This window comes from Mugil cephalus, chromosome 15 (assembly GCF_022458985.1).
Source record: "Mugil cephalus isolate CIBA_MC_2020 chromosome 15, CIBA_Mcephalus_1.1, whole genome shotgun sequence".
Lineage (NCBI taxonomy): Eukaryota > Metazoa > Chordata > Actinopteri > Mugiliformes > Mugilidae > Mugil > Mugil cephalus.
This window is the reverse complement of record NC_061784.1, coordinates 15,764,285-15,780,606: the sequence shown is the minus strand read 5'-3', so window position 1 is coordinate 15,780,606 and position 16,322 is coordinate 15,764,285. Positions and strand designations below refer to the sequence as shown.

The window sequence follows — 16,322 nt, the reverse complement described above, 5'->3', positions numbered from 1 at the left end:
AATGTTAAAAACCACAGCACACGGTTTTGGGAACAACTGTGTAAGCTGTAAATATGCTACAATTGTTACAGAGTCTAGATCATTTAAAGCTCACTCCGCTGCATCGTTTATTTCTGTTCGTGCAGTTCGGTTAATTCTGCAGTACATATTGTGTAACAGTTTAACAACTTTCCAAGAGGCAATGCTTCAAAGATCACTTTATATTTCTGTCCTCGGCTCTGGTGCCTTTTACACACAGACGCAGGACTCCGCCACCACATAGTCACATTCTGTGTCATCTTTAGACTATGGGGGCATTCTTTGGGAACCACTTGCGCATGTGCGGCCTGCTAAAGGACATGAATCGCAATTTGCGCCAGTAAAAATGTTTTTTTTTTCGGTTTGCTTTCTAACAACTAGGAGCTCATTAGTCAGCTTACTCGCTTTTATAGTTTGGCAACCACATCTCACAGGCTTCCTAAGGCAATTATTTGGATAAAACTTGAGACTAATAAATATTAGAAGACTTAGCTTCAGACTTCAGTTAATGCAGTCAACCTTTGATCTCTTTTTGCAAGCACATGACTGACTTTGAAAGATTTTTTTTTTTTCAAATGAAAGCTACAAATCCCCAGTTAAATATACAGTATAACACTACACAAGCTGTGGAGTTGTGGTTAGAGATGCCGGGGAGGGTCCCAGGTTTGGGCATAAATGAAGTTTAATTGAGGTTTAATTGTGAAGACCTGAATAGAGACAACTTTGGCTTTTTTGTGCTTTGGGTAAACTTATGGTTCAAATAACATGGTAAAACACTGATTAGTAAGTCTTGGGGAAGTCTTGCACTCATGCATGCAGAACAGTTAAGCTTTTCAAAATTATAAAATGATCATCTGCTATCCTAATATTTGGTTTGGCAAAGGAGGCTACGGCACGGTTTCACAGAAGAGATTCTGCTTCAGAATCCAGGAATAACAGCGTGTTACAGTGGCTCAACAGCTCAAAACAAAATCAACTAATACCTGTAAGAGCATAACTTCAAAAGCCGCTGAGAGCTCTTCTCTTCCTTCTCCAACATCCAAGAGTCAACGGCAGTCGCTCGATGACCCTCTTTAACCCTCTTCCTGCAGACAAGACTCAATATCAGCGAACCTGTTCAAAAAGGTGCCTTTTGTCTATTTTCCTAGATTATTCTCCAAGCTGAAACTGCTGCCAGTACAATTACAAACTTGACGACACTGTTGGCACCTGGAATCTCTTCAGCGGCAGAATATTGGAAATGTACGACAGCTAAGGAGGGGAGTTATTTTCCCCCACAGCGTGACATTATTCGTCATGAGCTTAGTTCACATGTGTCAGTCACGCATTCGTGTCGGAGAACAACTACAGCAAATCACATTTCCACCAGCAGCTGCACAAGTGACTCACCAAATAACTGTTAGTCACATTTCCTAAAAGGTTGACATTCACCATTTCTATATAAATTAGTGCCAAAATATGACAATTACGCCAGTATAAAGAGAGCACGCAGCTGCTTCTGGCACAAGCATCGTTAGCAAAACATCACAAACAACTGTAATGTGGGAAAAAGAAAAGTCATCAGGGTAACCGTATATCTGATTTACAATTCAACACACTGTAGCTTCAGAAAAGGACGAGGAGGTGAATCATCACCTGACAGGCTTTAAAAGCTTCACCGGACTATTTATTGAACGCCGATCCCAAGTCGTTTGCGTTATTTATGTTAAAGTCAGACAGAAGAGTTTCATCATCCTTTCCCACAGCAAAAATAAAACGATCCATCTGCATCACTGCAGAGAAAACAAAAGCCATTAATCTGCATGAACCTGACATTAAACAACCTTATAACATTTAAATGGTGCTGAAGGCGTATATAAATCTAGCCTATGGTTTCATTACGATTCAAACAGTAACAGTCGGGCCACGTATCTTAAGAAATCTCCTTAACTTCGGTGAACTGACCTGACCTGAGTAATCGTGAGGGTGAAGAAGGAAAAACTGGTCCGTTCAGATTGAAACATGGGCTTTGTCCCATCATTAAATGCTATATAAACTGCAATTACACTATAGAATTGTCTTTACCTATCAACCTCTACAGCACCTTTCTCTGCTTGATGCAGAGCAATGATTTGACCCTTCTCAAAAACAAAGACTTACATCAACGACCACGGGATGTGTCTTTCAACATGGTTGTTTAAGGAATGAGAAGCTACTCATTACATCAGTTGGAGTTAAATAGCTGAAAGATAATTGCCCATGCAGTACTTATCCAAAAGTTAAATCCACTTTTTTGACCAGGCAGCGTATTAGAGATGCTTGTCGAATCTGTTACACAACACACGTTACTTTACTTCAAAGTTATACTGAAAACGGCTTATCCAAATCAGATCTGCAAAAGGAAATTGTTTAAAATCCATCCAGAGTGCCGGACTTTTCCTACATTGCATCAGTTTCCAGCGCTCAGAAAATAATCCCAGCATTCGTGGATTATTTTCATCCTGCTCCCATACAAAGAACCTATCTTTTTGCATTGTTTTATATCCCTCAATGCCAATGAAAATCTTTCATAAGACAAGATTAAACCATATTTCCTTTGTCTATGATCCAAACTGAATACATGAGGGGGGGGCGTTTATTTATTTATTTATTTTTTAATACCCAAACAGTGACATCACCTGCTGTTCCTGTGCGAACCTCATAAATAAAGGCTATGGTCTAGCAGAGCAAAAAATGCTCCCATTTCTTCCTCAGACAGCACGTCAATCTTCAAACAGCTGTTTCAGATGTGCTGGTGTGGCTGCAGTCTTTTTTACCGAAAAGTACTTTACGAGTAGGAAACGAGACCGGCTGCCTCAGTTCAAACCTTTCCTCTGAAGCCGTCTCAGCTAAAAGGAAACATCTACCGCACCATGATCTGTCAGAAATGAAACAAACCCGTCACACTTCACAGGAGGGCAGCAGCTTAATGGTGAGAGAAGAAAGGTTTCATTCTAGAAGTCGGTTTTTTAATCGGGACTGTGGGAATGTGGGTGAGGAAAGTTTAACAAAGCTCACGCTAGGAAAGCAACAGCTGCTGACGTGCCACTGTGGATCGAGCTGAACCATTCATCAACACGTTTACAATCATTCACACATGAAGAAGAAGAGGGATTATTCACTGAAAGCGTTTACGACCCAGCATCTGCCCCAGCAATGGGCTTTTTATTGGCAGGTTCTTCGTATTTTTCTTTTCTTTGGATTTAATCAACTATTTCTGAAAGCAGATGGAGACGTCTGTAGCGCCGCTTCATTAGCAGTTCCACTGCTACAATACTGGTGCTGTTGCTCCCAAAATTCAACCTTTAAGAAATGTTGTACAGTACGCTGATAAAGCACAGTATTACGTGAACAGACTTTCCCCTTCTGTGTTTGCTATGTGGATGGAAAACAGAGGCAGTCTACTGTCGTGCTATTGCTATAATAACATTTCTCGTTCTGTTTTCGCATATGGCCTCCAAATTTAATGTGATTGGGTAATTATTTTCTCCTGCTGCTATACAAGTTCATTTTCCACACAATGTGTTTCCATGCACACTTGTTCCATTTTCACGAACATTCTGAGTAACTGGTTATTGAAATGATTTTGCATTCGTCTGGCGGACTGGCAGAGGTACAATTCACAAATCTACGTGAACTGAACGGTATTAAGCGGTAACATTAATTGTTAAAATTGTCTCAAAAGATGAATAAATAAAACATTTTCATTATCCAATCAATAGACAGAAAATTGCCAATCAAAATGCCAATCACAAGTTACTAACTTCCAAGAAAGGGTTTATTCCAGTAAGGTACGTTAAAATCAACTCAAATGCATTGATGTTTTCACATCTTGTCGTTTTTCTTAAGGATACATCGGATTGTAACTCGTGTGGACATTATACCGTCCCTGAATGCATTTCAGGTACGCTCCTATTCCAGAATCATCACCCCGCATCTTTAATCCTAAAGAGTCCATACTTCAAAATCAAACTTGTCAAGTCTGAACCACCAACAACCAAGTTCACATACTGGGTGTCAATAAGCACCCTTCCACTGCCATTGCAGGTCGTCATCAGCAAAGAGTCGAATTTTGAAAGTATGGGTGTCATGATCAGTATCTCAACATCAGCATCAGGGGAAATCTTTTGTAGATAAATATTTTAGGTCCTTTTAGCTGCCATATGTCTTCATCCTCTTCTGTTTTAATGGTGGTTGGCTAGTGTTGAAGCTCCCAAACACAAAAAAAAAGAAACAAGAAAATGACTTCTGTTTTAGTGGCAGTTGGCTGACTAGCACAAAGGTGCCAAAATTTTTAGAATCAGCGGAACCAAGCCCACGTGATTGGTGTTTCAAAAAACTAGTAAATTAAGACAGAAATTTGCAAATTATGCTTTGAGCTGGTAGTATGAGATCACTATTCAGTTCAGTATGAATAACAACGATAAAAAAAAACAAAAACAAACTACGGAGTATGCTGAGTGAACAACATAAGAAACTGAATACTGCGTTTAACAGGAGAGAAAAGTTTCCTGGAGACAGTGTCAAGGACAAAAATACATAGAGGGTCAGGGAGTTTATGGCGTTGGATGACCAGCTTATTTATGGAGCTGAGGACACAGGTTTTCTGGAGCCAAGGTACGAGTTACCCTCTCCACTCTACATTTTGACAGAAATATTTATTTGCCTGAATCCAGTCACAGAAAAGCAAATACAAAGAAGAGAAGAAAAGCCTCTATGAATCACCAGGGGAGGAAATTTTGTTTGTTTAAGATTGGATGGGCTGATACTGAATATTAAAAGTATTCGGTATCAGATCAAGAGGCAAAAGAACTTGACATCCCTTGCTGACAGATGTTCCCATAACCAGCACACAGCATTTGCTGAGAAGTAGTGAGCTGGAGATAAGCGAAAAAGAGCAATTTTGGAACTGCTGAGCTCAATCCAATTTAGCACCACCATACTCAACCGCTGAGTCAAGTGATGTAAAGGATATTGTGCATACAGTGTAACTGTGGTAAACTTTGTAGCTGTGTTATTTTCCCTTTGGGGGTCAATATGTTTTGCAGCTCCAGATACATTTTTTGGCTCCACAAAAAAAGATGCATGTTGTTTTTTTACGTAGAAGCTGCAGACCCCTGACCTAGTGTAACCTGTTATGGGTGCAAATAATGGTAAGAAATCCTTCGCAATACTTTACGCTCAGACACAAAGTAAAACCAGGTTTCTGATTCATGCTCATGCCTGGGGGAAGATGATTGAGAAGAACATACAGTAGCAGCAGCCTGACTCGGACTAAATGGTTTGTGGATACTCAAAGTTTCCACATCATGTTTATCTGCTTTAACGGAGGTTCACCTTATCAACTGATCTCTACTGCTGTGCAGCCAGGCAGGTGATTTTTTTGTCTTTTGTACACACGCACACGCACGCACGCACAGAGTTTTCATCTCATATGCACAAAGCCCACAGCAGAGTGCCTTTAAACGCAGCAGACTCCAAGAGCAAGAGCTACGGAAAGACACACACCTCCTGCATCAAAGCATACCACTGGAAGAAGACAAACAGAATAATCTCTCAGGAAAAACTACGCTGGTGCATTTCCCCTGAGAGAGATAAACTTATCACAGGTCTGGTGTTGTGGTCAAGTACACTCTGCCAAACAAAAAAAAAAAAAGGAAACACATGCCAGTATTTTACAACTGAACACAACAAAGACAGCCTGGTGTGAAGAAAGAGTTGAACTGGAATCGAATTTACCAGCTAAAGGTTTGTCAATGAAAGGAGCCACTGAGGAACAGTAGCTGATTTCTTCATTACACTTACCAGCAGCTGAAAATGTGGTATTGTTGAAAATGAACCAGGATGTAGAAACAAAAAAGAACAAAGCCTACATGCGTAGGTTACCCCGCCTAGTCCTGCAGTACCGTAAATGAGCCTTAAATCTCCCAAACTGCTCCCCTGGATATACCTTGTCAGGCAGCCCACTGCTCCAAGTGTCCTCATTTGATTGGGCTACATCTTGAAGGTGACACCAAAATATTTTGACTTTTAGTCCCAAGTTTTAGTCCCAAAGGGTAGAAGGTTCTGGTTGGTTCTCAGCAGGACAACCAGAAAGCCAACAAAGGGTCAGTTCAGCAGTGTCTTTTATTTTAGACATTTCCAGCCTATGGCATACCGAGAATGTTCAAACTAGTGATGAGCTTACAAATTGCTGTTTGACTGACTTTTATTTCCAGAGGAAAGTACTTTGACGCTACAGGGACATGGTTTTGGTTTATGCCAGACCTTAAATAAATAACTCCGAAAGACCAGCCTTGGCTGAAGCCCGACACCGGTCCAATCTCATCATTTTTAAAATGCCTGGCTTGGCCCCAATATTGATCTCCAGATACAGATACGGGCATTTCTAACAAACCTCCCATGATTGTAACAGAGGCTTCCTGTTTAAACTTAACCATAGGCACGCTCCGAATGTTCTGAGACACATTTATGCATCTACAGGGCTTTATAAAACTAGTGCAATGACAGCATGTGGAGAGTGTGTGATTTTACGAGAAGCGTTCCTATTAGAGACTAGGTAAAAGTGACGATTTATGCTCAAAATAATCCCACTCAAACTAATTCAGCAGAAAACCAAAGCGTGCACGCTACTCTCCGTGAGGCTCAGCACAGTGAAGTAAAGAGCAGGCCGAAAATTAGCATTCAGGGATTAGCTTAATCATCTGAACATAAAAAAAGCATCTCCATAACCCACGTGGCTGTAATTAAAAGCCTGACTCCTTGCTCTGTATCCACAGGCTGTCTCCTGCACCTGTCCCTCATTTGGCTCCTTGCACTGATCTGGGCCAGCAGATCCCTGACAGGCATACAGAGCAGCTCCTGCACGCGCTCAGCCTGCGCCGCAGCCAGCAGCGAGTCAACGTCTTGCCTTGTCTGAGGAACCTGGGGAGGAAACGCTCACCAACAAAGTCGAGGCCGCGAACAAAAACCTCTTTTACCCACTCACTCTGCCTTTTTCTCCCGAGGTGTTCCATTCCCTCCCTCCCTCCTCCTCCTCTCTCCGCTGAGTGATAAGGTGCACCAGCTTAAGTCTGCAGCGAGTAACTCCACTTGTCTTTGCAAATGACTTTCACCCCTCGGTCTACCTCGTTTCCAGAGGCTTAACACATTAAAGATAAAATCTCATTTCCCAGTCTAGCAGCAGAGCTAGCCCACAGCTCAGTGAGAGTGCACCGGGTACTGACATTAACAGCCTCCCTCCTCATCAGGAAACCCTGAAGCTGGCTAAATAATCTTACTCGTGTCAAACTATGTATGAGATACGCACACTAATCATTTTTGATTAGCAACTATAAGTAAATGTCACATCTCCACGCACATTTTACTGGAGTTGAAAATGAAATACAGCCATGATGACACATTCAAGATCTCTACAGTTGACTTGGTACAATGTTAATGCAGTAATGAACTGTTTTTTACAATTATTTTTACAATAACACAATACACAGTGTAATGAACTCTCCCAACAGTTATCATATACCATGTTAAATTGTCTTACTCCTCCTCTCATGGTCCCTCTAACTGCTCTTAACCTCACAGGATCCATAGGACCAATTTGAGAGCGGCATCCAGCGCAGCCCTGAAATTACTCCCAATTCCACAACGTGCCTCGAGGAGGCCAACCCCGAGCCGTTTTTGTGAGGGCAGCCTAAATCCACAAAATCTCAATTTTTGTTCCTGAGCACTTCGGATTCACGTTTCCTGTAGGCACAGCCTCGAGGTTCCAGAGCGTGAAATCACTGCTCGCTATCGGCACTAAACATTACTCCTTTCTCCCACATAATGTCAACAGAGCAGAAAGGAGAGTTTCTGAAGAAATCAGGACCACAGGCTAAACTCTTATACAACTTTAATGTCTATCAGAGTAGCAACGGAGAGGTAACAGACAGCTTCAGGTCAAACAGTTTGACACTGCCAGAGTGCTGAAGGCAAGCAAGGACCAAGTCTAACACCCGGGCGTTAGAATCTGGGACATGTATATGACTTGAAACGTCTAACTGGCACAGTTTCCACAATTTAATTTGAAAAACAAGAAAAACACATATTTCATTCTTGTACGCATTTCCTTGTAATTTCAGATGCCAATGCACAAATTATTTATTCGGTAAGTTATATAATTTGTCAGGTAATTAACACCAACAGTATGTTACACAATGGAAGACTTCTTCCTTACGATATGCTGCTAGGAAACGTTAGCATGGCTTATAACAATATTGTCAGCTCCAAATCAAATTACATCGGGTCTAATCGTATCTCTGCGCAGCTGCAGTCCAATTACAGCCTGAACGAGTTCTTCAAAAGGTTCGAGAGATAAAAAGTCAATGAAGAAAGTATTAAAGGTCGGTTTATTTTCTCAAAAGGACAAATGTCAGGCTTTCAATGTTTTTTAAAGCCCGTGGGAGGCCTGGAGGGCGGACAGGTCAGGAAGATATCCCATTTGCATTGCGACTGTGGGGTGAGAACATATCACACGCACACAGCTGGGGAATTCAAAATAGCACTGGGGGTATTTACTCAGAAAAACCAGTTTTGCTTGAGAGTAATCTGTAAGCTTTAGTCTGGCAGTCTGTTATCTTCTGAGGTTGAAATTAGAGATTAAAAGATGTGGGGGCATTTTTTCAGTTGGAGTTTTTTCCTTTTCCTGAGATGTTTTACATAAACGTTCTTGTTTACTTTGAGCTCTGCTCATTAATAAGACCAGACTGCCAGTGGCTGACCTTCTCCTAGCAATAACAGCAGTATATGCGAGTAAGTGTGTGTTTCAGAGTGTGTGGGTCACCGGGCGTATTGGATGCGTGTCAGAGGCGAAACGCACAAGGTCCTGTGGTGATGAATGAGCACTAATCCAGCCCATTGTGTGTGGCTCATAAATGTAGCCTCCAGTGTACAGGAGCCAGTATGATTCTCATTTCTCTGTGACAGGGCCGTGAATCTCGGCCAACTTTCTTTTTTCAAGAGCACACTTTATCTTCTGGACTTTTATCAGAACTGATCGCATTCAGTTAGCAGAACGAACATCCAGCGGCGAGACGCACCGAAAATAGAACCTGGCCTGGGAACGTATGAAAAGGTATATGAAGTATGATCTAGTTCATTCCAAGTTGCCACCATGTAAAGCCCACCACATCAATATGATTGGACAGGAAGATATTCGCAGGGGCAAAAGTTTCCAAGCAGAGACTCTATATGAGCCTCCTCTGACAAAGGTTTTGCGGTCAGAGTACGTTCGGTCTTGCTACCAAGTAAAATGAACCTATTATTTTTTCTAAATAATGGATCAGTCCTAAAGAGGTGTTAGTGACTTGTTCAATTTTAGCATGAACGTTTCTCAGAGAATAGTGCTTCGTGCTTCCATGACCGTAAAGTTAAGCACCGTTGAATGGTATTTGATTGTCAGTCAGGGAATAGCAGCCGCTTACATTATTGATTCATTTTCTCCGGTTGTCAATTAATAATTCACGCTAGATTAATCACGATTCTCTTCGAGCCAAAATATCAGCATCCTTTCAGAAGCAGTCGTCAGGACTGGATGGCAGCGACACAGCTATGTAAGGAAGCGTTGAGTTACAGTCACAAGAGGAAGCTTAGTAACACTACCAGTGAGTCGAAGGCTCTGTTCAGGCTTTGCATTAACGTCCGTACTGGCCTATCTGATTGCGAGTGGCCAGCTTCGCCAAGCGTCTTCAGTCAGCTCTACGGGTCCCGTCTCTGTTTCACGCTCTGTACGCAAATAAATACCAACATTATTTGGAACACGGTAAAGTTTTTTAAAGCAGCCATCTCTAACAGATCTTTACACACATGTTAAGTTATTACGTACTGATCTCTGATTGGTTGGTTGTTTTTGAGACCTACACACAGCTCAGATTATAATTCATACCCGGGAAGTTTATATTCCTAACCTTTATCTTCAGTAATAAAGGTAAGTGAACTCACAAATAAAGAGGAAATACACTTAACTAAATACATCAACAAGATCGCATTAATAATTAAACCGCCTCCCGATACGTTAGGTAATGATAGAATGGCACAGTATAGTCATATTCAGTCATTTCATCTATTCACTGTTTGCAAGTCAACAGCGAGGACAGAACATTTTAAAAGGCTTTACTAATGAAGAGACATGGGTCAGGGTGCTTTTTCCTTACAGTGTGATCATTTATAATAGGTGTTTTTTAACCTCTGCTTAGCAGGTGTCTTTAATGTTTTCTCGCCACCAAAAAAAAAAAAAAAAAAAAATGCAGATAAATATCATCGTCGTCCTGGGTGTGTTCACACCATTATCCAGAAGATGGAATTTAATACAAGGTGTGAACGGGGCCAAAGTGCAATTTACCACAATGCAGATAACAGGAACTTCACGATAAGAGGCTTAAACACAGTGACATCAGGTTTGCCTGGGCGGACGTGTGCTTCCGATCCTGTGCTAAGTTCTGGGTCATTAAATCCTGCAAAGCTAGGCCTACTGCAGTAGTTCTCACCTATTGTGGTTGGGTTCATTACTCGAGATCAAAAGTCTCAGCTGTCACGAAGTAATGTTTTTAAAAAGTTTGAGACGGCGTGTACAAAGCGGTCGTACTTAAATTGGATAAAGAAATTAAAATCATCTGCAACTTAGCACAAACTCGTTTGTCAAGGCAATCACACGGTTAGCCGGGGAGCACAGCAGGCGGCGGGTCAGACCGCACGACGGCTTCTTATTGCTGCCGTCGCTCTCGTACGCTGTAGCTTTCACTTGACCTGAGCTGCTGGAGCAGGCACGAGGACACGGAGCCACCTCTGCTTCAACAGGATGCGCAAATTACCTTTCTGTCACCGTCACAATGGGGAGGGTCTGAAAGGGACTGTTCGCTGCGAAACAGGGACAATTTGCATGAGTAAATGATTACAGCTTACGCTGTCTAATGGATCGGACACCACTGCGTTAGTAAAGTGTAAAAGTCAACTCCTGGAGAAATGCCAGTAGCACCTTTCTATTTTCATCTGAGGTGGGGCACCGGGAGGTTTTGTTCAATCAGTAAGCTGTGAAAAACTTAATTAGTCATTGATAACTGCCATGTGTGATACGTCAAACAAGCAAAGTAGTTGCAAATTTCTGGAGCCTTCTTTATCATTGGGAAAAGTTAATCACTTTTATCAGACGAGCTTGCTTCTGACACTTTTTTTTCAATTCCTGCTCCCAACACCTTGATATGAAACACAAGAGTGAGCAGGTAAACGTAGTCCTCGGAGGACATTTGTGCAGAATGCTAACTTTATCATTTCCACAGCACCAAAAGATTAGCAGTGGCAGTGGCATAAAACATGTAGATTTCCCTGATTTAGTTAGTTAATATGTTGCTTCCACCATTTAACTTTCAATCTCTTTTCCTAATACTGAGCATGAAAAACATTCATGCACAAATGAAGAAATCTTTTCAAATTTGAACTTTTATCCAATGATAATATTAGTCTGATGTAATGTTGTGGGGGAGATGGATCTGCTTCTAGGCTATATTGATACCACTCATCACAAAAGTTAAGATTCGCTCGATGTAAACTTAATTAGCAAGGATGTGTGCTGCTATATTGTGCCATTAATTAGCAGAGACGGCGCTGAGTGCAATTGAACTTTAGCGGCTATTGCTGAAAGTAAGTGGAAATCTTCATCTGTTGCTTACGCCCACTCAGTGCTTAACGTAGGTAGGGATGAGAGACATGAGCTAAAAAAATGTATTGTTATCATATGGAATGGACTGACTGAATGTGCCGGCAATTTTGAGCCAAGTATTTGTACAAAAATATATATATATATATATTTTAATTTACCAGAGGATATGGCTGCTTTCTCCAGACTAATTTGCTGGCTCTCACTGTATTCTGGCTAGTGGTTGCACTTCAGGTGGTGGAATAAATTTGTTGTGTTATTATCCTTAGCCATTAACTTTTTTTTTCTTCTTTTGCAAACGTAGCGCGTGGGACAAGTTTGTGCTACATCCGCCTTATGATATCCAAACCAGTTCCGTATTATTGATGAGGACCCTCATTTAGCACCTTTCGCCATACTTCTTATCTGCCCTGCATATTAGCCACGGGTGAGCTAGGGCTGCAAGAACGTCAACCACGCCTTATCCATAAAAGGCAAACTCTCATTGTGCAGATGGTTTTAGGCGGTAAATAGTGTGCGATATGTTATCGCACGTTCCTAGCGTAACATTGCAGTGTCTTTTAATCTTAGCGACCTGCAAACACAGGCTTGTAACTTTTAAATGCCATACCAGTCATTAGTATGTGCACTAGAGAGTCCTCACTGGTTCTTGTCCAAAAGAAAAAAAAAACAAAAACAACTGACCACCAGCGTTTAGATAAACTAGCGCTCCCGTCTCAACGTTTTCATGCCGTTCTCTGATTGGATGCTCATGCACAATGGCTACGCTGCTGCAGTATTGCATTGTTATTCAATCTATGTTTAAAGAATTCCCACACTTCTGACATCAAGGCAGTGTTTTTTCGTTTCAGATCAAGTGGCGTATTTACGTAATCAGCCGAACACTTGGAGGCATCAGTGCGCCCCTACCCAAATCACTCCACTGGACATTTGATGGAGATTTATCAACGTGCTACACAGTGACCTGATGATGGATGGAGTTATTAAAGAGCTGTTTGAGGCATCATTCCACCTTCGAGAGGAACACGCGGCATGCATTTTAAGAGCTTGTTAAAGCATCAGATCAAACTCTGCCTTCACTTGCTCCTTTCACTCCATTTCTACAATCGCTCCAGTCAAGCAAGTTTGCAGCGTGTGGACAAACACAACCATCAGCCAAAGCTCCCACTAGCGCACATGCACACACACACACACACACACACCACCCATGAAAGCATCCATTCAGCAGATTTTGCCTCATTTGAATTAGAGAAGCTGCTATTGTCTGCCAGACGGGCTAAGTTTTTTGTTGCTGCCTTTCGATTTTCCCAAAAGTTTTATGTAGACCAACACAACAACACAGCCAGCATCAGCTTGGGCCCCTCGCGCATTCAAATCTTTCACTTTTAAGACGTTTATGTTGTTGTAGATTCAGTCCGAGCCACAAGTAAGCTTCCCTCAAGAAATACAGAGTACGAAAACCCAAACTTATTGCGTTAGCTTATTTTCCAAACATTAAAGCATCTTCTATCTATAACGCATTCTGTTCAACTAAACAGAAATGTCATCTTCATCCATCTCCATACTTAAAATATCAATGCGCCGTACAATATGAATGTAAGCAGCAAGAGCAAGTAACATTTATATAGCTCAATTAGCCACAGACTAAACCTTTGGAGTATCAAATGTCTCCTTGCAAGATGAGCAAGAGCACTGGAACGCTTTCAGGCAATTCAGCTGAGCTGCAGTGGAAGAATAATAACTCGATCTATTGTATTAACTTTGAAATCTATACTAATACACGCGGTGCTTTTGTTCTGGCTGTTATTTCTTATTTCTCGTTTTAAACCGCAGCCTGCAGAACCTGAGCTCTGTGGCTGAGGATTTAAAAAGTTTGAGACCGGGCGACTCTCATTTGAACTTATATCACCATATATAATAACAATGATAATAAAAAAAAAAAAGATCAGTTTATACAGCCATCCTATTTAGCAATTCAAGTCAGAATTTCTCCCCATTTCAAATAGAAAAATTTGTTTTTGCTTTATATTTAGGCGCTCAATTAACTTTGTAATTTTGTATTTGCTGACATTTTATTCAAATTAGCAATATTATAAATTCTGCTGTGGGGTTCGGGTACATATTTTGGAACAAGCTGTAAAGGTTCTCTCACTGGAAGCACACAAGTTAAGCTATACTTTATTGATCCATCTCCAGTTGACTTGTTTTTTTTAGGGACTGACTCAAACCCTAGAAGCTGACAGACAGAAATATATCTGGTAATACAATTAAGTAGAGACTTGGGCGATTATTGAGGAAATTCCAAACTTTTGTCCTGAATGAAAGAGGCAAAACATCGTTTACACATCTCTGTTGAGTAGGCGGTCCTTAGTGTGACCCGGGAAGCACTGTGTGTTCACACTACCAAAGGTCACAGAGTCCCAAACCTCCTGCGAATGTGGCCTGAGATCGGACCGCTCAAATGCATCCTGGGTGTGTTCACACCTGTTCTTTAAGCGAGCCACCTGCAATCAGATTGCCCAGGATGGACGTTCATGAACAGCCCCAGAATGCATTTATTTTGACTTGTTTAACCTAATGTTTTTGGCAAGGGAGTGTTTATTAACCAGTGATCAGAAAAGCATTTATTATTAGTGAAATACTTTCACAATTGAGCACTTTATTAGGAACAAACCTGCAATCAAAATCACCTCAATGCTGAGACGGTTGTGGGTGGTACATTTGAAAGTGTTCCTAATATTTTGCTTGATTTATGTGCACCGCATGAACTGAGTTTGAGTGGCAAGTGATGAGCAAAGCATTTATTATCAATCACATATACAGTTCTCCACCAATTTACATTCTCTAACCGAGCACTTTATTAGGGACGCCCCTGCAGTCTGCTTCAACTTACTCAACTCAGTGTTCAGGCGGCTGTGGGTGGTACATTTGACACTGTTCCTAACATTTTGCTCCCCAACCCTTCCTGCATGTTGAGTGGGTGGCCAAAATATGCTAAGTACATTAAACCCTGACTATACTTAATACTTAATCCTAAAATTAAATGAAATTATTGACTTTTGTTACCCCAAAGCTGCTGTTTCAACTTCACAGCCATGGAGGAGGTTTTAGTGCACACACTGTTACATTGTAGTGCATTCTTCTTCCCTAGTGCACCTAATGAGGTGACAAAATAAGTGTAGAACATTACGCATTATTTAATCCGAGGCAATCACCGTGAACGCGGAACTGAACAGGGGGCCGGTGATTCGCAGCGAGTGCAGACGTTCGTCAGCCAACCTGTGAACGCAGCACCGCCCGCTTCGCGTTTCTGTCAACTTCCTGAAGTCGGTCTTATCGCAACTTTGCTGCGGCGCCTAGCTCCGGTTAGCTACGTGGCTCCCCCGTCCGCCAGTCCGTCCGTCGGTCCGTTTCTGGCCGCGGCGTGACCTGCCATGCCGAACACGGTGCTAAAGCACGGCCCACGTCGTGAAGCACATTGCGCACACACACATGCACACAGTATGGAAATGTAGCTAAATGTTGTGGAAACGCCGCCGAGCCAAACTAACCGCTCTCAAGTCGAGACAGCTACGCCGAGCCACACGAAGCCGAGCTCCGCTTACCTGTATCTGGAGGATGCCGCCCGGACCGTCCAGCGCGTCGGGCGAGTTGTCGAACACTCGGTCCCGGTACAAAGACCACAGTCCGACGTTGGGGAGGAAAAGAAGAGCCGCTATGAGCAGCCCAGCGAACTGCAGCAGCCTCTTCTCTTTCCGCCTCATCTCGTCCGCGAGGAAGCGTGCGTGTGAAAAGCAGCGGCGGTTGCGAACTAGCGAGACCCCGACTCACCGCTTTTCCGAGCGGAGACAACTTTGACTCCGACTGTGGGGACGGGCACCGGCGCTCTGACGCTCCGCGGCCGCCTGCTCCGCCGCTAGGGGGCGCGGATCAACCGGCGCGAGGGAAGGAGGCGCAGCCAGCAGTGCATGGACTTTTTGTGCCCGTGTGTGTTTTGAAATGCTATGCAATAAGCTGTCCTTAGCTTCGATCAAGGTGGTTGTGATTACGCAAAGTCTAATCAAAGCCGCCTACTGACAGGAGTCTTGGTCTTCCCGTCTTGGAAAGTTTTAATATGCGCAGACAGGAGGGATTCTAGGGTCAGGGGGAGATTTAGGGGTGTTTTAATGTCAAATTACTGTGTCACAAAGATGTCATTTGGTTTACAAATGAAGAAAATAAATTACATTTAAAAGAGAAACAAACTTAAAAATACAAAGGTCAATAAAGATAGGCAACCCTGGCTTAGAGACACCATCATTCTATGCTTTGTCTCCCACAACTAAAAATGGGCTTGATATGCCTATTTGTGGATGCATGCATCTGAAAACAACTTGGTTTGAATCACCCAAATGACACATCCCTTTAATTGTCACATCCCTCTGCAGCCACCACACAAAAGGCATGACTAGAGAGGCCTCAAAATTCTCCCCCTCTCTGGAGCTACAGGAGCTCTCCATAAGTCATTTTGGCACCTGCTCGCATTCTTTTTTTTAATGTGAGCTCAACTGTTACACCCATGAATAATTTAATATGTATTATTACACAGAAGGAAACT

At 42.3% G+C, this 16,322-nt stretch overlaps 1 protein-coding gene across 1 annotated transcript in view; it reads right to left on the bottom strand.

Annotated features, from left to right (window-relative positions):
• Positions 1-15,654, bottom strand: part of LOC125021068 (polypeptide N-acetylgalactosaminyltransferase 10-like) — a 94,244-nt gene extending 78,590 nt beyond the window's left edge. The window contains exon 1 of the mRNA XM_047606888.1: positions 15,331-15,654. The gene's annotated coding sequence lies outside the window, so the exon portion shown is untranslated. The remainder of the gene's footprint in view (positions 1-15,330) is intronic.
• Positions 15,655-16,322: the final 668 nt, after the last annotated feature.